At 38.9% G+C, this 23,736-nt stretch overlaps 1 protein-coding gene across 1 annotated transcript in view; it reads left to right on the forward strand.

Moving 5' to 3' along the window:
- Positions 1–20,238: 20,238 nt before the first annotated feature.
- Positions 20,239–23,736, forward strand: part of LOC145998410 (uncharacterized) — a 458,011-nt gene continuing 454,513 nt past the window's right edge. The window contains exon 1 of the mRNA XM_083134817.1: positions 20,239–20,370. The gene's annotated coding sequence lies outside the window, so the exon portion shown is untranslated. The remainder of the gene's footprint in view (positions 20,371–23,736) is intronic.

Below are 23,736 nucleotides of genomic sequence, written 5' to 3' on the forward strand. Positions count from 1 at the left end.
GACTCCAAACCTTCATCCAACAGTTTTGACATCACGAATTAGTGAAACTTGTGAACGAACCACTGCCAGCTACTTTTACAAGACTTAATCAGCCAATTTCTCAAACTACTATTGCTTTTACAGGACTGATCAGCGAAGTTCGAAAATCACTTCCAACTGCTTTGAAGCACTGAGGAGGGAAGTTCGGAAAACACATCAATCTGTTTTTACAGGACTAGTACGCAAAGTTTCAAAGCCACTTCCCATTAGTAATCACAGACATTCGTGGCAGGGTGGTCATCGTGACTAGCTTTGACTCCAGAGGTTCCAGTTTCGCGTTCTGTTCAAGACATTGACGGTTCCATTGCGTTTGACCAGTCATCCATTTCATCATCAGCGTTGCGATTATTGCAAGAGGAAACAGAGCGACGCAAAACTAGAATGGATCATTTAACTAATCAGAAAAGCTTTTCCGGAAATGATCAGCAATGAAATAATAGCATGTTCTTGCTGTTTTTCGTCAATGGTTGGCAACATTTCATGCTCTTGGGATAGGCACACTAGTACAAGGAATGTATTCAGCAGAAATATGCTAACTGCACCTCCATATTTCCATATGGATTTTGATCTGCGCAAACTCTCTACTGCGCGATCTTCATTTATCGCTTTTATCATTAACATTGCTTCTTGTCATGCATTTCCGCTAATTACGCGGTGTGGCGTAAGTACAGCTCGAACCATTTTCTTCACAGTCGATCGTACCTTACTTTCCGACCATCCCTCATAATAATGCACTTGTTTTTGTTTAAACCACATAAGCTTCATATTCCTTTCTAACTCTGAGTTCGGCGACAGCCAGGAAGAGACAGTGGAAATTGCATTTTCCCTGACAACCAAACGAATTATTTTTGAGAATGTTTTTTCATCCATGACTTTTTCTCTCGTTCGCCCAGAAGACTCCGTTCCGCTGCGTCAGGGAAAACTAATAAATCTCGGCTGCGATACCTGTCCAGGAATCAAAGAGAGATTCTCTCCGTGACAAATGGTTCCTTCTTGCTTCCGCCAATAATTCTTCTCAATTCACCTCCGTCTCTCAAGCAGGAATGTCAACACAGGAAGGAGAAATATCTCCGAATCGAATACGAAAAAACAGGAACAATCTTGGTCTACAGAAGCTAGGCCCACTGTGTATATTCCTTCCGTGCTTGCTGTACTATCAGTCGCAAGAGAGCAAAATAATGCAAAATTTTCCCGCTAGAGAGCAGCAGCTATGGATAATTATATGTTTCGTTCAGTTTTCATTCTTTCGGAAATATAATTTTCTAAGGGAAAGAAAGGATTAACATATTTTTTCATTTCCTATATTTTGTTATACATTATATATGACATTCTGAATTCAAAGAACTGAATAAACAATTGAGATGTCTAACCACAGAAGTCATTATGGGGTTGAAGAATTAATTTGTCTTAATCCATTTATTCATCGCAGTACAGTTGTATTCCTTACTTTGTTAGTGAGTCATAGTCGTGTACGAATTCTGAACAAAAAATTAATAGTGTTTAAGATTAATTAGAAGACCTGTCATAGAAGCCTTACTCAGAAAATATGGATGATTTCATAATGACCACAATAAATCATAATTTGTTTTAAAATAAGGCATACGAAATCTATTAAGTTATACAGAGTTCATATTTACAAGGTTCGCCCATAAGAAGTCCGAACTTTTTTTAGGAAAGAAAACAAGTAATTACCTTCAAATGTCTTTATCACCTTCAAAATAATCACCAGAAGAGGTAATACACTTTGACCAGCATTTCTACAGGTCTTGAAACACTGTTGATAGTCATTGACAGTAAGTGTTCGCAAAATACGCGTAAAATACATCGTGAAATCTTCACCCTTTCATAGCCATCTTGGGGAAAAGGAAAAAAATCAGCAGGCGATAAGTCCGGAAAATATGGAGGGTGATTGATCACTTTCACTGAATGCTTAGTAAGGTATTGTTGTACAGACAATGCGGTATGAGGCCGAGCATTACAGTGTAACAGAAACCATTGGCCAGAATCACAAAGGTCCTTCTTAACCCTCATCATCCTGTTTCTGAGTCGACCAAGCCCTTCCTTGTAATACCACTGATTGATTGTTTGGTTGTTACGTGCCCAATAGGACCAAGTAATGTAAATAGTTTGCCAAAGAGGAATAGAGATGGCAGCACCAGGCGGCCAAGATTAAGAATTAACATAGTATATGTGAATAACTTTATAAATAAGAACAAATCCGATTGGAAAGAAGAAAAACAATAAAATCTACTATAAGAAGATAAAGAATAAACGTATATACGCCATAAATCAAACGAGTGATCATATGTAAATTGATCAGAAAACTAAAGAAGTCAAAGTACTGATACAAATTTGTGTCTGAACAGATATTGCATCTGTCTGATTGATTTACCATTTCCATAGCGGAAACTTTGTCTACATCAGTGGCGGCGCGTTCCAGTCGACTACCCACAGCACTTTTGGTTGCGCGTTTCAACCGTAGCACCTACTTGGATGCGTGTGTCAGTCGTTTGGCACGAAGTATACACTCTGTTGTACCCAGTTAGTGTTGGCGCGTTCCAATCGCAGCCGCAAGGGAGGAGATTAGTATATTTCCCAAAGCTTGAGGGAAAAAGCTGGAAAAAGGATAAAGGAATTCATTAAATCGTCAAAAACCTAAAGAAATGGAAATCCAGAGGGAAGTTCACAAAGAAGACAAGAAAGGAAAACCAGAACATCCATTAAGAAGGATGTCCAGATCCAGAACGTCAATTGAGAAGGAAGTCCAGATCTAGAACATCCATTGAGAAGGAAGTCCAGATCCAGAACGTCCATTGAGAAGGAAGTCCAGATCCAGACCGTCCATTAATTAAGAAGGAAGTCCATTAAGGAGGAAGTCCAGATCCAAACCGTCCATTACGAAGGAAGTCCAGATAGAAGAATATACAAATTGAAGAAAAGAAATACTACCTCTGTCCCATAATTATTGTCCTGTACACCTTTGTTTGTTGTCTCATAATAATTGCCTGATATTCAAACTGTGACATTGGTGTATACAGAAGAAGAACATGAAACAAGGGAATGAGTCATACAACTTTACTACTCAAGGATCAATACAAATTGTGCTTTCCATCTGCCTCTTCGTCTGTCATTTCTGTACTACCATTTTGGCATACCGGACTATAATTATGTGACAGAGGGAGTAATAAAAAACATAGTAAGATAAAACTTGACTGTAGATGAGAATTATAGAGAAAAGTAGCTCATCATGTAAATATTCTATTTCCATGTATCCTTGTTTATATAATATATTCGTTTAAACGTCTCCATTCGTTTAAACGTCTCCATTGGAATGCATCCTGTCTGGTTTCGTTGTATACAAAGAACCATACCCTGTAGATATTCTAGCTGAGGTTTGAGATTAAGATTCATGCACCTTGCACCAAATGGAGGTAGCATGGTTCTCAGGGACAAATTCATCATGGATCAGTTCTTTGGAATCAAAAAATGCTATCAGCAGCACCTTTATCTTCGATGTCGACATCCTCTTGTCTTTTTCTCGTTCTGTCAAAATGCTTGGCACAAAGCGAGCACACACTTTCCTCATTTGCAGGTCTCCGTAAAAATTAACCTACCGCTTTTTTGCTGATATGAAGCATGTCTGACAGTTGCTGCTTGGTTAAACGTCTATCACCTCTCACCAGTGCACGACCTTTCTCCACATTGTCGTCATTCCTTGAGGTTGAAGGGCGTCTGATCTTGGTTCATCCTAGACACTTTCACGTCCACCTTTGAAACGATTGTACCAGTCATACGCCTGGGTTCTTGATAATGATGCATCACCATACACTGCCCCGATACCGCCTGCTTGAAACATGACGGGAAGTTTAGATATAGCTCTCTGCAGTGTTGCCAGAATAGGGTACCTTTTAATTTGGTTTGGTTCTTTTTTTTGACAGTTCGGTTTCTTTATGGGCGGACCATGTATAACACCGAGGAAGAGAATCTACAGAAGTAAGCATTGGGAGAATTCACTCGGAATTTTTGGATTACAAATTACAAAAGATGACGTCAGTAAGTTTATCTGGCAATGTTTGTTCTTGTCCATTATCCACACCATCAAAAGTATCACTGATCCACTGCCGCTCTTTCCTTCTTCTTTCTTCGTCTCTCATTGTTTTCCTTTGTGTTTCTCCCTTTGTCTTCCATTGTGTGTATCACTCTCTTTGTCTATCTTTGTTTCTATCTCTCTTTGTCTCTATATCTCTCTGTCTTCGTCTCAATCTCTCTTTTTGTCTTCCATTGTCTCTAACTTTCTTTTCAGGAGGTCTCTGGATCAAAACTCGCTCCAATCCATCGTAAGTGCGATTTTCCCGCGATGATACATTTAACGAAGACCGTGGACGTTTCTTCCACTTTCTTTGTCAACTTGTATCCTTCATTCCCCACTCATCCATGTCGTATTTGTTAAGAACTCAAAATTTTTCAATTAGTTAAAAAAAAACTCTTATAAGCAAGGAACTAGCCACATATATTCTTTTCAGCTGATTACCACATAAAAAGTCCTCGAGAAATAAATGATTGAATTATTGATTTGGTTATTTTTACTTCGCTTTTCTGCTACTCTTGGCTAATCGCGAAGACGTGGATGAATGATTACATGATGAAATTAATGAAAGGACACTCAAGAACACCTACGCCCAGGCCGGGATTCGATTCCGGAACCTCTGGCGTCGTGCTAACCACTCCACCACGAAGGGCGGTTTGAAAAATAAAGTTGTGTTACGACTGCTCTCTTGGAAAATGGTTGCCGAAAACCTTAAAAGTAATCCTTTGTGTGGATATAGTATTTGGTCACTCAACTAATACACTAAAAGAAATGCTAAACAATATACAATATATTCTACTAGGGTTGTCCCATAAGTAATGAGCCTTACCTAGATCCAGTGATCACATCGTGAAATAATTTGAGGAATCTATAGTGCCAATTTTCGTCACTAAATGTTGGTCTGTTTCGGTAATGCAAAGAGTGAAGTGGTGCGAAAAGTGATGAAATATATGCACAAAAAAGGGGTTACAACCCGTGGACATCCATGAGGACGTCCCAACATTATATTATGAGAGAATGCTTCTTACAGGGGAATGTGCACAAATTGCACAATACGATTGACAGTCACACGTGGGAATATCATACATATCAGCAAGGAACTGCGTATGACGAAATAGACGGTGGAGCACATTGTTCATGACCATTTACAGATGCAGAAGATTTCTACGCGTAGGGCTCCAAAGTTGTTGAACAAGGAACAAACGTTGATAAGGCGTATGATGTCAGAACGAAACCTGGCGCTGTTTGTGGCCAATCTAGATTGTGTGGAGATTTCTTACAGTTAAAGCAATCTAGGCTAGCGATGGCCAGATCCGGATCCGTTTTGCCATCCCACATGAGCGCTTCTTTGGAAAGTAAGAACGTGTTTATAACATATTGTTACCTGCTAATATACATACACACACACACACACACACACACACACACACACACACACATATATATATATATATATATATATATATATATATATATATAGTGTGTGTGTGTGCGCGCGCGTGCGTGATTTGTAATTAATACACTTACAAGGGAGGTCTAAGTCTCCCCCTCCGATTTCCATGAAACTTGGCAGGTGTATGGAGGGGCCCAAAGGAAGAAGTACGTGTTTTTGTGTTTCAGCTAAAAAAAACTGTTTTAGGGGGCAAACCCCTCCCCTTCAAATGTCAAGATGAGGAGAAATTGAAGTGGGGGCATAGGGCTCCTCTACAGTACACCTGCCAAATTTCATGGAAATCGGAGGGGAACCCAGGGGTCAGGTCCCTACGTCAATTTGTCCTCATCTTGACATTTGAGGCAGGTTTTACCCTTTAAAACAGTTTTTAGCCGAAACAAACAAACACGTATTTCTTCCTTTGGGCCCCTCTATACACCTGCGAAGTTTAATGAAAATCGGAGGGACACAGGGGTCAGATCCTCACTTCAATTTGTCATCATCTTGACATTTGAGGTGGTTTTGCCCATTAAAACAGTTTTTTTTTTAGCTGAAACAAAAGAACACGTATTTCTTCCATTGGGCCCCTCCATACACCTGCCAAGTTTCATGGAAATCGGAGGGGGACACTTATATAACCTCCCATGTTAGTCTTACACTTTGTAATTATATAACACTGCATATATTATAATGTTTTATGTTAATTTTTAAAACTGTAACTGTAGAACAATTGTATAAATTTTGTATAACATTTCTATCTTGTTAAATATGTTAAAGGTTTCATCGTGGAATGGAATGTCTCACATTTATGTATGTTTCCATTTCCAATACATTCGAATGAATACATATTCGTTTCAATGGTATATACAAAATCACCTCTGACATTTTATGTTAAACAAGTTAGATTATTTTTGTGCACGAGTGTGTTAGCCGATGCGTAGCAAAGTATTTTAGGAACAACACTTGAAAAAAATCTTGAAGGACCAACTAATGAAAAATTTCTTTGTAATCGAAGATCATAATACCTTTTAAGGTGTGGTAATGGTATAATGGGATTGAGATACGAAACTCTCGGATACGGATCCAGATCCGGAACTTTTGTATCCGGATCCGGATTTTTCAGTTCCGGATCCGTTTGGCCATCCCTAATCTAGGCCCATCATTACACTACGAAGACGGAACAGCACTTCGAAGAAGGGAAAGTTCATTCCATTAGCTGAGAAAGTGATGCGGACAGCGTTCTGGGATGCAGAGGTATACATACTGTTTGGTGGACAAACTCACAAAGGGCCAAACCATTAGCAGACAGTATTACTACACGGTTGAGGAAGTTACGAGAGGCTTTGAAGTTCAAGCGCTGCGGGTTGACTTTCCATCGCCAATGCCCCAGTTGTTACGTCCCTTATTGCCGTGCATGAATGCACGTTCGAATTGCTGCAGCACCCACCGTATTAGCCCGACATTGCACTGTCAGTGTGCTATCTCCTCCCTAACCCGAAAAAGAGTTTTGACTGTGATTATAACGTCATCAGTGCTGTGGGTGACTATTTTGACACTTGTTCTTGGATGCTTTTCTTCTGAATAAGATTCGAGACTGTAATGATCGGATTGATCATTACTGGTTTTGTGGTACTGTATTAATTAATTGCTGGCCAGTAACAAGGTAAAATGTTATTTAATATGTTTTCATATGTGTATTTTATCCGTGTGTTTGGATGTATATGTACTTAATGGAGTGTGCATTACGGAATATTAGATTCCCCTGTTCTTAGCTACCCAGTTTGGGGAGCTGTCCTTCAAAAAGACCGTTGCTGTGGAAATTTCCAGTGCTACAGGGTGAACGTCCACGGACTCTCACCCTGTCTATAAAAAGGGCAGTTGGCCTTAACAAAAGAACAGTTGGTTGAACTTTAAAAAACCTGAATAAAACGAGTGCGTAGTTAGAGATCGGTTAGTTCGTGGCACTCTCCAGTCAAACTATTGCCTATTTTTATGGTAGTAGGAAAAGGTTTATCATCTATTTACCTTGACTCGTCTCACCCAACAGGTCAATAGGTACCGGGGATTACCCCGAGTTAATATTTTCCTGGAGATGAGACCTGCTCGAAAAGGTTTATTATATATATAAAGTTATTTCCCACCTTCACGACAACGAGGAACCTCTCCTTTATTTTAGTCCGCTTATGGTGGCTACACTGATGATAAAAATGTAGCCTTTGGTGTACGCCAACCCCTGTTTGCTGTCCCCGAGTCCCCTCTTAGAAGAGCTTTGCATACTCACATATTTCCGAATAGAAAAATAGAAATGATCGGAATATCGGTAAGTCGAGGGTAGGCCCGCAGAGATAGTTTTGCTAACTCTGCGGTGAAGGAAGTGCCAATGGTGTAAGCCATTTAGTTGATTTGGTCAAAGCACATATGGAAACGTTATGTAAATATGTATATAAAAACAGCATATAATAAACCCATGTAATCCTACAAAATAATGTTCTGATTTGACGAATTAACTCCAAGAACTATAGTACTGATATTTTACCAGATGTGTATTCACTCTCTGTACATGTGCAACGAACCTAGGGACAGAAATATAAATTTAATATGTAACCACCCTCTGGCGTTAGTATAATCTGCTCGCGAGACACCTAGGGAGAGGAGTCGGAAGGAGAGAGATTTGAAAGGATTAAATAAGGTAACTAATCTAAGCCCTGCGTCAGGTCAACCTTGCAGCAGGTTTTAGCATATGTAGATCCAAACGTGCGCGCAAGAATATAGTTCCACTGAGACGGGTTCTATTCCGACACAACTGCATACTTGCAAGAAAACAGTTATTTAATTTGTAATATACAGACAAAATAATACATTGATTAGCAGGTATGGACTTAATTGGTTGCAATCACTGTGCAGACGAACTTAGAACCGCAGATTCGCCAACTCGAATCTGTAATGCGTTGAAGAGACATTGAAACTTTAGAGCGAGTCGAGCGAGACTGAATGCGTTGCAGAGCGCGTGAAATCGCTGATACCAGTGTTGCACCTCCCACTATTTTAACCCTATGTTTATTGTAGAGCGGCGAGAATGGCTGAATCTCCTGTTCAGCGCGCGGTTTTACCCGAATGTTATTTTGGGCTTCATCCGAAAGGAAATGTTCTTCAAAGTCAAGCAAGTTGTTTTAAATGCATAATCCTCCTTGCGACAACAAGATCAAAGTAAAACAGGGCGTGAGGTGATTTGCCGTCAATGTGCACACGAATTGTATCACGGGTGTTGAATGATTTGCGGTTTGAGTTTAGCAAGAGGAAACGATTGTTTGTTGTTTGACGACAAAAGAATCTCCGCGGTATTAAAATATATCGCAGTGAGAAGAAACATGTTTATTATTTGGACGAGACGTCCTTCAACTCGGTGGGTGGGGGAAGGGGTAATAAAACATGGAAGGATACCACCATGCAAAACCACCGCCAGGGCTGAAGAAACCGACGATGAGGGGAAGGGGGAGGCTTATTGTTTCACCCACTGGCGGCAATGAAAGCTTTGTTGAAGGCGCATATTTACTGTTCCGCGCAAAGAAAGGGAAGGGTGATTATCAGCAAGAAATGGACAGACCAAGATTTGAATCCTGGTTTAGTGAAGTGATTCATAAATTGAAACCAGAGTAAAAGCGACAGACAATGCACCTGATTGTATATATCACCAATAACAAATCATGCTTTTTTGGTGGTACAACTTGAAGTGCGTGTGTCTTACAGTAACGGATGTATTGCGAACGAAGCAACCAAGTTTTTCATAAATCTATTTCTTTCTAAACCAAAAACAATAATTTGTCATTAAATTCAAGAGGAGCCTATCGTTGTTTACTTTTATCTTTGTTTATTTTTATTTTTGCGTGCTCGAAATATACACACATGCTCTCATGTTTAGAAGTTGTTTCGCTCTTATATTAATGACACATTTATTAAATAATATATGCGCAGAAAGTACTTTTAAAATGTTATGTTTCAGGAGACAAAGAGAAGCAAAAATACAATCCACTTGACATGCATGCGGGTTTTGATGTGTTGTGCGGTTGGCAATACTGTAGATTTTCTCAGTGTCTCCGATGTAAGCAGCTCGGCGGTTGAGGAAAGACTGGCACGGAAGATTCTGAGCTCAGTTCTCGCGCGGATTGATACATAAAACCTGCTGCAAGGTTAACCTGACGCTTGGCTTAGAGGGACGGATCCAAAGAAGGGAAACAAGGGCATGTTCGGGCATGCTAACACAAGACTCGCACATGACAAATTGTTTGTAATGATACGAGTAAAGTGTTTTCAGCATTTCCATCGAGTTTCACATGTCAGACTTCTTGGGCCCTACTCATCAAACCAATACACTCCCAATTAGATCCAGGAGAATACATACCATTTTACAATAAATTTCTTCACTCAATATTGACAAATTTGTACAACATTTAAAACTTTCAATGCATTTTGTTCAAGAACAAAGCAAGCAGCACCATCTGTTGAGAATTGGGGCAACCAAGGTATAATAAGCCTCTTTAGACGCGAGGAACGCAATTTCATTTGCGATTTCGTTTCGCCCCGGATTCCGGGAACAGTGTTTTCTCTTCATCATTGAAGAGGGCTCTCCTTTCGGAAGGGCTAAGTTGGGGAAGGGGTTAGTGACTGTCGTCCAATATCCTCAGGAAAAAAAGTGCTCTAGTTTCACCGTTCTAACACCAGATGTCGTTACTTTACTCATCCTCATCATTGATTCATTTCCAATTTTAGAAAGTGCATTTGCCTGTCTAGCCTTTGTCTTTTGTAGGTTAGTTTTAGATGCTTTTAGATCGACACGATCATCTGGCACCACGAGTGGGAAGCGAGGTTTGTGGTGCGGGTGAACCAATCATAAAACACTCCTATAATAGTGAATATAAAAATGAATGTTTTATGTAAATAATATCCCCCAAAAACGAAGCATCATAAAAACCCCGTATGAAATACCTAGACACGTCACTGGACGAAAGAAAATATTCACTACCCCAAAGCAAGGTGACATTAACGTAAAGTAAAAAAAAAAAAAATAAAGTGCTCCCCTGTGCTTTCCACCACGTCATGAAGGCGTATAGAGGTGTGCAGTTTGGGCCCCACACTTTCTTGATCACGTCCGAAGGTGGAGGTGATGCGATCAGCACGCCACTGACCGCCTTTAGCTCCCAGAGTTTCCTCCAGGTACCCACTTTATACGACGTTGGGTGGGCGCCAGAGCAGCTGGAACAGGTGAAAACAATCCCGGTTGTCCCCCGCCGGGGATCGAACATGGATCTCTCTTATGGTAGTCAGACGCCCTAACGACTGAGATACCGCGGCTACTTGAAATTTTATTGACATTCTTATCATTTTTGAAAATGATTACTCATATTATCAGCTAAAGGTTTTCTCTATGTAAATTCTATAAAAATGTAAAATATGAAACCAACTTTTGAAAATGGTGCTAATTATTTTTAAACGAAGGAAAATTTCCAAGAAATGCTTCAAATAAAAATTGTAGACACGGTCCTAGCCTTTGCAAAATAAACGCTTCATTTTAATAAGTTTTGTTGTTAAATTAAGGAATAAGCGACTCTTATTTCTTATTAGCACGTTTATTGATAAGCAAGATCTAACTTAGTCAATTGTACAATTGATAAATATCTACTGCTATGATATATATTTCAGTAAGTTCAGTCTGAAGACTTATTCTGTAGACCAGTGGTTCCCAAAGTGTGTGCCGCGACGAACTGGGAGGAAGTGGCTGGCTTACAGGGGCGCCGCGAAATGTTCCAATATTCTAACTGAAATGACAGTGATTGTTCCAAATTTGTGTTTATTTAGTAGAGGAAAAGGTCTAAATATGGGCCCCATCTTCTTATTTTGCCATGTTCGGAGGAAAAAAAATTAATATATCAAGCACCTGCCTTTAAAATGTATATCTATGAAATATATACTTAAATGTAACAGCATGCTAAAGTATTGAAGGTCTCCATTTTTTAAAAAAAAAAAGCAATTTCCAAGAAATGGTAAAATTGTGGTCTAAATATGGGCTACTAGTGGCAATATCACAAAAAGCAACTAAAATTTTAAAAAACAGTCATTTATTGCTAAAACATTATAAAATTCATATTTATGAATAATCAGTTGTTTTGAAAATCACGCGAAATGGGAAAAAATCGAAACTAAGAAAAACATCCAAATATTTGTTGAAAATGTGATCTCAGTATTAGACCTCATGTTATAGCCCATATTTAGACCATCACGCTATTTTTCTTCTTCAATTAATTTTCGCTCTCTGTGGTACATATTTCACAAACAAATCATGGCATTATAAAATCCCACATTATATATCATAACCTATACAAAGCAGATGAGAATTCAGAAAACGCTGAGTTAAAACATACCTGAAAAATGTTTTCGGAGGTTGCAATTCTATAACAGCGTCCAAGGCCGAAACTAGCCACCGCTTTCTCTTGCGAATTGGCGCCGCAACCGTTGTCCTTGACAGATAACCAGTTCCCATAGCCTCTGCCAGGCTGCAGCACCCGGCAGAGCTGATAACTCCAAAACCCATATTTAAACCTTCGCCCATATTTAGACCTTCTCCTCTACTTTTTACATATAAAATGTTTCTGAATTTGAAATGTGTGTTCATTTTTTTTAACTTCAGGCAAGCAACCTAACCACACTAACAGTGCGTTGCAAGTGTCAGATAGGCCTACATTCTGACTGGGGCGCCGCGGAAACGTCTCAAAATACTAAGGGCACCGTGAAAGGAAAACGTTTGGGAACCTCTGCTGCAGACTATAAATAAATTTGGATTTCTTGTTGTTAGACGAAGCTGATAGTGAATGGATTCGTCTCTCTTATAAAGAAGAACCTGAAGGAAGAATGGTTGTCAAACTATTTCAATTACAGTAGAACGTCGTTTATCCGCATTAACGATTTTTGCTGATAATCAAACATGTGTTTCATTAACAAAGAAAAGCATGTACAGTACACAGTACTACATACGTATAAAGTACAAGAAAAACAAAAGACATGAGAAAATGAGAAAACACTCGTCTACGTACAGTACGTGCCTAAATTACACTACTGTACCTGTACTGTGTTATTTATGCAGAAAAAAGATAAAAAATATTTGCTTTTTGAGTGTACGGATAACTGACGTTGCGGATAATTGACGTGCGGATAAACGACGTTCTATTGTATTAAATTATCTAATCTTACGACGAAAGTATCTCTTTAGAATAAATTAGAAGGTTGTAATAATCGAATTTAAGTATACGTGTATAATAAAACATTGCTTTTTTCATTTCGTTTTCTTCTAGAGATCGCAAGGTTTATTTATTTCGTTTATTTTACTTCGCTTTTGTGCCACTCTTGGATAATTGCGAAAATGGGAATGAGTGATGATGATATGATGAATGAACACTCACAAACATCCATGTCCAGGCCGGGATTCGAACCCAGGACTCCTGGTGTCGTAGCGCGATGTGCTAACCACTCTGCCACGTGGGCCGACGAGATCGCAAGGGAGTCAACATGCAACTTAGTGTATTATCTCTCCAGGAGTACCATAACATCCTTCATCATATTTTGCAAAGGAAGAAGGGGGCCTGAATTTAAAATTAAACTGAACTCATGAATTAAATTATTACATAATCTCAGTTTATAAATATTGCTCATTTAAAGTCTATTTTGGAGTTCTACGTCGCCGCCTTGGAATCAAGGGGTCCCGGGTTCGATTCCCGGTGGAGGCACATAGTGGTTCGGATCCAACTTTAAACTGTAGGTCCAGTCTCGATTAGCCTTACTGTGCAAAAAGTGGACTTAAAACACCAAATCAAACAACCTACCATTTTCGAGTTCTAATCATTTATTTAATCATCATTAGCTTTGGGTGAGGTTTTCATTGCATACACTTTCTTAGAAGTCAGTGTGAAATTCTTACTCTCGCCTGTTACGTCTCCATATAAGCTGACAAAGAGACGAAACCATATAAAACTAAAGACAAATGGCTTCATGGTTAGATGAGCAGAGATTTGATAGGCAAAGTATCTATCCGCGACTAATTGTCCTCAGATATGTTCTCTAACAGTGATTATCAATGTGGATTTAAACGTAACATGCTACCTTCATTTGGTGCAAAGGTACATAAACCTTAAACTTAAAACTCAGCTAGCTTATCTACAGGGTAGGGTTCTTTGTAGACAACGAAACCAGACAGGATGCCTTCCAATGGAGACGTTTAAACGAATATATTATTTAAACACAGGATACATGGAGTAAGAATATTTTCATGATAAGCTACTTTCTTTTATGCTTTTTATTATTTTATTTTCTCTATCTCTATATTCATCTATCTGGACTTCCTCCTCAATGGACAGATCTGGATCTGGACTTCCTTCTTAATGGACGGTCTGGATCGGGACTTCCTTCTCAATGGACAGTCTGGATCGGGACTTTCTTCTCAATGGACGGTCTGGATCGGGACTTCCTTCTCAATGGACGGTCTGGATCGGGACTTCCTTCTCAATATGTAGGATCTGGACTTCCCTTAATGGACGTTCTGGATCTGGACTTCCTTCTTGTATTTTTTGTTAACTTCCCTATGGATTTCAATTTAGGTTTTGACTATTTAACGAATGCCTTTATCCTTTTCCAACTTTTTCCTTTAAGCTTTGGGAATAATACTAATATCCTCCCTTGGGGCTGCAATTGGAACGCGCCACCACTAACTAGGTCCAACCGAGTGTATACTTGGTGCAAACGATTTACACGCGCATCCAAGTAGGTGTTACGGTTAAACCGCGCAACCAAAAAGTGCTGTGGGGCGTCGATCAGAACGCACTCGCCACTGATGTAAACAAAATTTCCAGTATGGGAATGGTAAATCAATCATACAGATGCAATATCTGTTCAAAGACACAAACTTGTATCAGTGCTTTGACTTCCTTAATTTTCATATTAACTTACATGTGATCACTAATTTGATTTATAAAATATATATATTAATTTACTTCTTTCATATTTATTCTTCGTCTTCTTATAATATATTCTATTGTTTTTCATCTTTCCAATTTGCTTTGTTCTTATTTATAAAATTATTCACATATATTATGCCAATTCTTAAACTTGCACGCCTGGTGCGGCCATCTCTATTCGTCTTTGGCAAAGTATTCACATTACTTGGTCCTATTGGGTACGTAACACAGATCAACTACAGATCAGATTTTTCACATCACACACACACTTGAAAAAAAGCGGGAATATAATCAAAATGTCCATCAGCTATTCATTGATTTCAAAAAGCATATGATTCCGTCGAAAGAGATACATTATATAATATATTAGTCGAGTTTGGAATACCTAAGAAGCTTGTTAGTATGATAAAAGTATGCACCAGTGAAACAGAAAGAAAAATTAGTGTGGGTATTAATGTGTCTGACAAATTTACAATTCATGATCGGTTAAAACAAGGAGATGCATTATCTCCATTGCTCTTTAATTTTGCCTTATAATATGCTGTTAGGAAGGTAAAAGAAACTAACGAAGGACTAAAATTAAATGGTGTGACTCAGTTGTCAGCATATGCAGATGATGTAGACTTATTAGGGGATGATATAAATACAATTAAGAATAATGCTAAAATAATTTTCAAAACTGCTAAAGAGTTAGGTTTGGAAGTTAACAAAGAGAAAACTAAATATATGCTTACAGGCCGAAACCAAGTGTTAGGTAATAATGAAAATCTAATTATTGATAACAACTCGTTTGAACCAGTTACCAAATTCAAATACTTAGGAGTAATACTAACAAATGAAAATGACATTAAAGAGGAAATAAAAAGTAGGCTAATTCAGAAAATGCATGTTACTTTTCTCTTCATAAACTTTTGTCTTCTCGTTTAATATCTAAGAAACTAAAAGTTAAAATATACAAAACAGTAATTTTGCCTGTAGTATTATATGGGTGTAAAACTTGGTCTCTTACATTGAAAGAGGAACATAAATTGAGAGTATTTGAAAATAAGATCCTTAGGAAAATATGTGGACCTAAAAGGGATGAGGAGACAGGTGAGTGGAGAAGGTTACATAATTTAGAACTACATAATTTGTATTCATGTCCAGATATTATTAGAATAATTAAATCAAGAAGACTTAGATGGGCAGGCCATGTGGCACGAATGGGAGAGGAAAGAGGAGTTTACAGGATTCTTGTTGGGAAACCTGATGGTAAGAGACCTGTAGGAAGGCCAAGACGAAGATGGAGGGACAACGTTGGGATGGACCTAAAGGAAATCGGTAGGGATGGAAAAGAGAATATAGATCTTGCTCAAGATAGGAACAGATGGAAGGCCTGTGTTGCTGCAGCCATGAACCTTCGGGTTTAAGAAGGCTAGAGAGTTAGTTAGTTAGTTAATATGGTACTCCCGTCTATGAACAAACTTCCGATCTGTTTGGCGAAACTTCATGCAAAGTTTGTTAGTTCTGCTCCAAGGTGAATACATAAGGGCGAGGCCTTTAACAATTGTTTGTGTTCGCAAATTTTCGTCTGATGTCGTTTGGAGAATTCCACAAATTTACACTCCCACTGTTCCAGGGTATCGATTTTATTTAAATTAAGCCGTTCCATAAAATCCAGAATTCAACTTACTGTTAATGCATTTGTGGGGAATGTATTACATTAACAAATCTTATTTTTCAGTGCATTTCACACGGATTTTCCGGAAGGGGTGAGGGAATGAAAGTTGTAACTCGCCTCTTCAGAATGTTCAATCATTGGGGATAAAAGTATGTCGAATGCCTGAAAATAATCGCTCATTATTAGACTGATAAAAGAAGAAGCCAATGTTCTAAACAATGATATTCATTAGTAAGGATAGTACTGTGCATTTACAGTGCCACCTATTGGCAACTTTTGAAATAGGGTTATCGCTTACTTACATTTCTTTCGCTTCACAGCCTTGTTTGCTCCCCTGTGGAAGTTCGCTGGATTTCGTCTCGAGTTTCCTCTCAGCTACTTTACACGCTTGCGCCTCTTACAGTCTAGAGATGAAATCCGAGATTATCAGTGTTGCTATCCAGTTGCACGTGTCACCAAATATTGGCATAATGGTTACGACTTCATAGCCAACTCTCTGGGCACAGTGGCTGTTTACTCTCCTAATATATATTCCTGTCCGTATATTCTATTCCCCTTAACAATTTGTATCTTGTCCGATTTAATGTTGTAATGATTGTTCTAAAGTGTTGTTGAGTATTGAATCGGCCACAAACACAATCAAAATAATACTCCTAATTATAAAGCATGAAAAATTAGCAATATAAATAAAAAAACAGTCCGTTCCTGCTGTCTAAGTTTGAAGATCATAAAGCAATATTACTGTATCATAGAACTCCAACACCACGTAAATTTCCTCCATACCCCCTTAAAAGTTTTCACATAGGGCCAAAGTTTTGTCATTTGGGCTCAAAATTTACCCTTACACACCCTAAACCCCTCAGATGGAATTTTCTTATTATACCTTTGGGTCCATTACCGTTATACATACAATGTATGTATATGTATACAGGCCCTGTGGGCGTCACCTTGTAATCAAGGGTTCCCGAGTTAGATAACTGGTGGAGTCACATAGTGGTTCGGATCCCACTTTAAACTGTACGTCCAGTCTCGATTAAACCGTCTGTTCATATAAACGTGGATTTTAATCAAATAACGCCCCCCCCCCCAAAAAAGAGAAAATACAGTAATAAAAATATACACCCATTTTGTTTTTCAACATTTTTCATTCCGTACATAAATGTCAATTAAAAAGTGGTTGATGGCGTGCAGGTATGAGTTCCTTGAACCAAAGATATTTTACCATCCCTTACGAAGAGTGGGACGGTAGTGAAATAGCTGACGACCTTACGGAAGTCGCTGTCAGGCAAGTGCGGCCTACCGTGGCGGAGTGACTTAATGCCCTACGAAATCAGGAATCCCCAGCGAGACATGAATGCGTCATTGTATTGTTTCATCATTTCTATTAGCTATTCATCATTCATCCTGAGCATCGTGATTAATCCATGACTCTGAATGTTCCGCCGCGCATGTTGCACCGTGCTGAATGGCAGATATGGGTGTGTGGAGATAAGAGTTGAGCACATTCTTGATCTCAGCACAACGTTCCGTCGCCTTTACCCGCCAGGGTTGTCCAAGGTATCCATTCATTAGAAACTGGTTGACGCGGGAGGATATATTGTCGGTAAAATATCCCCTAACGAACTAACTCACTCACTCACTCTCTAGCCTTCCCGAAGGTTTATGGGTGCAGCAACAAAAACTTTCCATCTGTCCCTATCCTGGGCAAGATCAATCCAATCTTTTCCATCCCTACCGATTTCCATTAGATCCATCTCAACGTTATCCCTTCATCTTCGTCTTCCTACAGGTCTCTTACCATCAGGTTTCCCAAAAAGAATCCTGTATACTCTCCTCTCCTCTCCCATTCGTGCCACATGGCCTGCGCACCTAAGTCTTTTTTATTTAATCATTCTAATAATATCTGGGCGTGAATACAAATTATTCAGCTGAGATAATTCGATCTGGAGTTGAACCCGGGTCTTACGACTGGACCACCGAAGACTTTCAAATGGAAGAAAGGGGACAAAACTCAGAACAGAAAGGAATATACAGAGCATTCCCAGACATTCACTACGAGACTCGGCGGCAAGCGGCCCGGCGTTAGCCCTTGTCTTTCCCGGTGAACGGGGTCCACGACAGTCGCAAACTACAGTCTGTTTTTTTCGCTCTCCCTGCCTTTGCTCTCTTTCCCTTTATGTTGACGTGGCAGACTGACGCCAGTATAATCCTCCCTCGGAAGATGTGTTGTGTCGTGTCCGTGTGTTGAAGATTGTGGCTTAATATGGCACCACAAAGGATTTATCTTGTCGAGTGTTACTTCAGAAAGAGGAATTGTGGAGAAGGTAAAAAAAGGTAAAGTGTTCCCCTGTGCATAGCACCACGCCATGAAGGCGTATAGGGGGTGTGGGGGTAACGCATTGCGTATTCTTTGCCAGTGTGCCATCATCATTTTTATTATATCATTACTCATCCTCATCTTCGCGATTAAACAAAAGTGACAGAAAGCGAAGTAAAATAAACCAAATCAACAAATAGCATTCCCTGACACTGGCTACGAGACTCGGCGGCAAGCAGCCCGGCGTCAGCGCTTGTCTTTGTCGGTTAACGGGGTCTGCGACAGTCGGTAGAGTCGGCTATTAAAATTACAGTTTTCATACTGTGTACTAACCTTGACTACAGAAGTTGTTGAAAATGATGTCCCTCTGCTGCAACACATTCCTGGCATCTCCGAAGGAAATTGGCATTTACACGTGCAAGTTCGTCTACTGTAATTCTCCAGATTTATCGTACAATAGTCTCTTTTATCTCACGGATGGTGTGCGGATTGTCTTTGTATACTCTATTTTTAGATTTCCCCATTTTTTCCCCACTTTTATTCATAACTCTAAACATTTTTACGAGGTTTATAGTGGTTATATGTGTAACGGGAACACCAGGAAATTTCGGGAGAAGTGCGACGACATTTTGCAACGAAATTTCCTGGTGTTCCCGTTACACATATAACCACTATAAACCTCGTAAAAATGTTTAGAGTTATGAATAAAAGTGGGGAAAAAATGGGGAAATCTAAAAATAGAGTATACAAAGACAATCCGCACACCATCCGTGAGATAAAAGAGACTATTGTACGATAAATCTGGAGAATTACAGTAGACGAACTTGCACGTGTAAATGCCAATTTCCTTCGGAGATGCCAGGAATGTGTTGCAGCAGAGGGACATCATTTTCAACAACTTCTGTAGTCAAGGTTAGTACACAGTATGAAAACTGTAATTTTAATAGCCGACTCTACCGACTGTCGCAGACCCCGTTAACCGACAAAGACAAGCGCTGACGCCGGGCTGCTTGCCGCCGAGTCTCGTAGCCAGTGTCAGGGAATGCTATTTGTTGATTTGGTTTATTTTACTTCGCTTTCTGTCACTTTTGTTTAATCGCGAAGATGAGGATGAGTAATGATATAATAAAAATGATGATGGCACACTGGCAAAGAATACGCAATGCCCAGGTCGGGATTCGAATCCGAAACCCCTGGCCTCATAGCGCGCCGTGCTAACCACTCCGTCACGAAGGTCAGCAGAAAGGCAGATAATGTCACACTCGTGTACATTGTTCTTATTTGTTGAGCGATGCTAAATCTACAACAATCCTTACATGTAAGTTTGTATGCTGAATTGCACATAAGCCCTATTTATACACGGACATTCGAAGTACTGAATCGATGATGTCAAAGTTTCTTTTCGCATCCACGTCATAGCAACAACCAATCATAAGCGAGAACGCAGTTACTTGTCTACCCAATATTTTGGGTCTATTCTCTGGTACAATCCGAATTCCTGCTAAATCACGGGTGTTTACACTTCATCATCATCTCCATCGACACGACTGGCCTAAGAAGGCAGAAGAGGTACTTAAGGGGCTGCAATACCGACAGGGAAAATAATTCTGTCAGGTCTCTTTTCCGCCAAGGAGGCTGGCAACACTGGGAGCATTTGCCCGCGTACATCTCTCGGGACGGATCGTCGGCTGCCCCAGTGTATCTCGAAATCTCTCCGCGGGAGGACGCGCCGGTCGTTATCAGGCGGACTTCAGTGACGTGACCCAGTCGAAGTGCTTCGAACGTTTCTTTGCAGACGCAGGAAGAAGCCGACGCATGACGCTGCTTGCGTGAGAGGTAAGTTGTGTGCGTGTGTTTATGCGTTGTTCATTTTCTAGAGCGTGCGAATTCGTGCATGCAGGTCAACATGATTGATTTTAGTTTCTTGTTAATGTGTACACGCCGGATGGAAATTTAAGAAACTGTCGTTGAAAGTGACATATTTCAGATATAAGCTCACAAATGTGTATTTTTAAACGAGCGACTAACAACAGCCTCATCAACTTAGAAATACATGCTAACAGCACCAATCCTGACCTACTTAACCTATGCACTTAGGCATGTAATTGCAAAAATAAGCATGTGAATAGGTTAGGTGGGTGAAGTTTTGTTTATTGAAGCAAAGTTGATACGGCTGTCGCTCGTTATTTTCAAGCCCTGTGTTCCACAAGGGGAGGAAAACTAGTGAGAAAACGAAGCGAAGATAGAGCAGTGTCGGACAACATCTGTAGAAAGGGAGTCATGTGGGATGATATTAAATATTTGATTATATTTAATTGTAGCACTGCAACATTCTCAAACAAAACACTTTTCATTTGTAGATCAGTTTTTTTTTTTAAAAAAAAATCATTATATTATATTTGAAGTGCCAACCTCCGCGACGGAATGGTTAGCACAGCACAGTGGGTGTGAGGGCCCCCTTCATTAATTTCATCATATTATCTCTCACTTCAACGTCGCGATGATAAAATAACCAAATTAATCAATTCGTCAATTATGTTTCAATAACAGTTTATTTTGCTACAGTAGCGATCCTAGCGGAGCAGTGGCAAAGCAACATAAGAGAGTCAAGTGGGAATAAAATTGCTGTACTTTGTAGGGGTACTTGTATTGGATTGAATGGTGAAATTTCCAATTCAATTGTTGGTGATATAAACTTCTGTGGAAAAATGCTCAAAAAAATGACATGAAGAATAATGTTTCTGAAACAATACATATATATATTTATTCCTTGTTTGATTTTCTATCGTAAACAGTTACGTCATAATAACTGTAAATTTGTTTAATTCTTTTGAACTTACCTGTATTCTGAGTAAGTCCTTGCACTTAATATCTTGGTAGTGCAACCTTATGAAAAGGAGACGGATAGCATTAGATAAATGTTTTCCCCCAAATCCTCAATTTTATTATTCAAAAATGAGTTTAGAATGCCTGCTTTTCTTCGTCATCTTACTGAGGAATGCAGTCAGTCTGCATAGAAAAATTCATGATACCTTTTCTTTAAAGATGTTACAACTTAAGACATTTTATAAACTATATCATTCAATCAATTATGACATGTTTACTTAACGTCAGACAAACTGTTTCATAAATTTACATGGATAAAAATTAGGACAACTTGACAAGTAAATTATTTCTTTAAAATTTTTAAACTATGAAAAGAAACATGTTTCATAATGAAATCTGTGAGAGAGAAATCATAAATTTTCTCCGACGCGACATCTGCAATTAATTTTATGATATTATATTTCTGACCACTATATCGTTATTTGCTTTTTTCTTATCTTGATTGGGTGAATCCTCATTTCTATGCCGTCGATTTATATGTAGTAAAAATGTACTAAATATGTAAATATATATGTGGTAATTTTCACCAAAATATGGAGTTAAAATATGGACTTAAAATTGTAAAAAAATGCCTTTATAATAACATAAGACACTACACAAGTTACATAAAATGAAGTATGCTTACATTGACATTAATTGTAAAACAACACAAAATGTATTTTCATTCTCTTTTTCCAAAACAGTTTTTAGCCAAATTTTGTGTTGTGTTCGAACGTAAATTTCATTCGGTTGTCTCTTTAGATGGATTTATTTTGACTGAAACTGCGTTCAATATCGCAACAAGTAATGGGAGTGTATTTCAAATTTGTCAAGTTATTCTCAAGAAATGTACCCAACTCTTTCGGTCACACAGGGACATGCATTTATTGCGCGAATATGCAGTATATGTTGAGGCATGTTCTGAAATATGGAAATAATATGCAAAAAAATAACTAAAATATGTAAAATATGAGCTAAAATGTAATTTATGTTAAAATATGGAAAATAAAAACTGAAATTTTCGAGTCTACATGCCATGATGTGCAAAGATAACACAAATTGCGTTCGACAGTGCGCAGACCCTCTGATTAGGGGGGGGCAAAAGCCTTCATGAAAACTCAGTCGGGAAAGAAAAACTAATTTTATCTCACTGTTCAAGTTTTATTGCATCGATGGGTGGGTGTATACACCCTCGTATATATATATATATATATAAAATATAAAATGCATACATAATCAACAGCAAATATCATATGTCTCTCAAATGTGCGCGCTCCTTTTCATCCAAACAATTGTTCATGCATTTAAGAGAAAACCGTTTAGCAGCAGCACTTCTCTCGCTGCTAATTTACAATGCATTACAGAAAACAAATTGCGAGCGAAGCGATCAAGAAAATTTTCAGATCCAAATTTTTGCAAAATGAAAACAATATTGATTTGATATGGCGCAAAAATTTTCATGGAGCGTCATGGCATTCTCTTTAACAATTATTATTTTTTCATTTAGATTTTTGGGCGTCGAGGGCTAACTCCCGCCGACCCCTAGTTACAGCTCTGAACTTGACAAGCCTGTAAGATATCCGTCCAAGGTTGATGGGCAAATGCCCCCGCCTCCCCTGTGGTTGCGCCACTGCGCTTCCTTCCGTCGCAGTTGTTTTGAACTTTCATCAGCTTGAAAATACTTCATTTTCTTTAAGTGTATAATATCGTTTAATAACGGTGATTAAGATTCATCTATCCTACATTTCTAGGTGAAAATATAATAATATAGGGGCATGGACGTCTGGAAGGGGGTCAAGGATGGCCACATCACCCCCCTTAGAAAACGAATGTCAACCTAAAAGTACATTTTCACACGTATAATTTGATTTCAGTCACAATAATTTACGTTAATTATTATAATGGGGCAGGAATGCGATAATTTCAAATTCAAGAGTTGTTTTTCTAGGGGGCAACACTATTATCGGGGTAATATGTCCCTTGATAAAATACCTTGCTTGTCCCTCCGTGGAAAAAAATCTGCGGATGTCAATGATTAGGGGGCCATTTGCCTCCCTTTGCCCCCCCCCCCCGTGCGCACGCCTACTGTATATTAACTTGCCAAGAAATATGATTGCTGTACAAAATACATCATTATCAACAATTTTGTAACTTTTCTTTAAATTATTAAGATGACAAAAAATACATTTTTACATGGGTTAATTTTGGGTAAGGTATAATGCTGACTATTCAAGATCCGTGACTTCAAACATATTATTGTGCAATGAAAGACTTAAAATAATTTACAGCACAATGTAGGTAGACCTACGCTGCTGCTGAGATAAAATTACACTCCCT

This window comes from Lepisma saccharinum, chromosome 14 (genome assembly GCF_977018435.1).
Source record: "Lepisma saccharinum chromosome 14, izLepSacc3.1, whole genome shotgun sequence".
NCBI lineage: Eukaryota > Metazoa > Arthropoda > Insecta > Zygentoma > Lepismatidae > Lepisma > Lepisma saccharinum.